This window comes from Trachymyrmex cornetzi, unplaced genomic scaffold (assembly GCF_001594075.2).
Source record: "Trachymyrmex cornetzi isolate Tcor2-1 unplaced genomic scaffold, Tcor1.1 scaffold23, whole genome shotgun sequence".
Classification (NCBI taxonomy): domain Eukaryota; kingdom Metazoa; phylum Arthropoda; class Insecta; order Hymenoptera; family Formicidae; genus Trachymyrmex; species Trachymyrmex cornetzi.
The window spans coordinates 3,765,615-3,767,705 of NW_017296956.1; the positions used below are offsets into that span (position 1 = coordinate 3,765,615).

Here is a 2,091-nt window from a genome sequence, read left to right on the forward strand (position 1 = left end):
TGGCTTGCAACTAATGTAGAACCGGCTTAATGTACCCTCCTCTCATATATATATATATATATATATATATATAAATAAAAATATAAATATAAATACAATCTCTAAAATAAAGTTTTGTTTATTACTCTTTCTATTTTACAGTTTTTCTTTTATATATATTTTATATAATTTTATATTAAATACACAATGTATCGCTTATTTATCATATAACACAACTTAAAAAAACAGAGTTTCAGAAAATAAGTTTAAATATTTCAAATCATAAAAATTTTATAATTTTAATTTTGAAATTTTTGTTACAATTAATTGTAGAGAAATAAAAGCATGTACTTATAAAATGTTTTTCTATTTTTTAAATATTCTTGTTCCTTTTTTTGCAAGCAACTAAAATAATGATAATCTTGAATTTTGTTGTACCAAATAAATGATATGTATTTCCTATAAAACACATTAAAAATAACACTATTCAGTTAAGATACCAAGATAAAACAAAGTTACATTATACATGTATCTATGGAACTGTAATTATATAACTAAAATAATCATAATCTACTATTGTGCAAACAATATTACATAGCAGTAAAAAAAGATAAAATGATCTTGGCTAATTTTATAAATAAGAACTGTTACTACAATTTTCATAAAACGTTTTCTATCTGCTATTAATTTCTCCAATTTCCGGAATATGTCAATTTTTTTACTCAAATATAACATTTTAATCTATCAATCTCATGTAAATCACGAAAAAGTTTTAAAAATTTCATTAGCGCAATGTGTCCGGCGAGATCAATCCTTTCCCCGAAAGTAGCAAGAGCCACATACATACGACTGGCAATGTATTTTGCACTTCAAACAGTGCTTCGCACATCGCGGTTCTTATCAAAGGAATTATAGAAAGCAAGCTGTGTGTATCTTGAGCGTGTCTTTTACCTTCGAAAAATGCAAACTCGGGTCACTTCTCATGAGCAGGAAGATGAGAGCAGGCGGACAAGTTAACGAGTGTGCTAGAAACGGAAGAAATGATAAATTTCGGGGACAACGGCGATGACGTTATACGCGAGCCACATCTTCTAGTGGGCCGGAGCGACCAGGAGCGACCAGGAGCGACAGACGCTGGCTGCGTACGCGTCGTCGTTCGTGAGTCCGTCCGCGACGAGGATCCCGTGGCCGGGCCGATCCGGTCCGGTCCGGGTATCCGTGCGCGTGTATCGAAAACGCTATTGCACTTATAATTCACATACCCTATTCAGCAGGATCTCAATATTTTCCGTTCAGCACCATCTCTTACGAATCGTCTCAGTATACAATCAACCGCAAGCATCTCACTATGTATCGTGACACACAGATGGAGCTATTCGCGTTCGATCGGGTAAAGTCACTAGATTTCGAAAGTATCGTATGGTACCGCTAATTCATTTCAGTCATGTCTCGCGTTAAAATGATCGAAGTGCACGTAGCGCACGATTTCAAGCATTGTGATTGGTGGTTCGTCTTTCAAACTGTACTTACTTGTCCCTTCGTGCATTTTCATGCATTAAACTTCTAACAACAATTAAACCTGTATCAAACTAAATAATACATAAATTCAGCATTTATACATATATTTTTTTGATCATAAATAAATTAATTACAATTAAAGAACATTTATTTACATAGTACATGACAGCTTTTATCTATTTTCGAAAATAAAATACGTATATACAAATGCATAAATTTGAAATAGCCGCGTTTCGCGTCAAAATGGATGCTGCGAGTTTGCGGTACTTAAAAAATTTAGTGACTTTATCGATCGGGGGATAGCTCAGCGATGGAAAGATCGCTTCGAGACGACGGATGCGCGACTTTTCGATTCATGCACACAACGCTTCAAAATCATTTCATCCTTGTTGTTTGTTGAATTTTAAACGAAGACACACGATGCTCATGAGCATTTATTGCTGGATTCACCCTGATCCAACGTGCATCATACGACATGTTCCTGGATTCACTCTGCATCCGATTTTCGTCGTACGACGCTCTGCAACCAATCAGAAAACAGGATTCGGATGGATTTTGCTTCATATCATCGGAATCCTGTTTTCTGATTGGTTG

The 2,091-nt window shown here is 34.8% G+C and overlaps 1 protein-coding gene across 3 annotated transcripts in view; it reads right to left on the reverse strand.

The window, feature by feature from the left end:
* Positions 1-1,367, reverse strand: part of Cp190 (centrosome-associated zinc finger protein CP190) — a 5,251-nt gene extending 3,884 nt beyond the window's left edge. Inside the window, exons 1-2 of one of the 3 annotated variants that reach the window (XM_018507122.1) lie at positions 1,242-1,367; positions 931-1,004 (exon numbers count right to left, since the gene is read on the reverse strand). The gene's annotated coding sequence lies outside the window, so the exon portion shown is untranslated. Of the gene's footprint in view, positions 1-930 lie in introns of all 3 variants that reach the window. The other 2 variants (XM_018507123.1, XM_018507121.1) reach the window with 2 other exon arrangements.
* Positions 1,368-2,091: the final 724 nt, after the last annotated feature.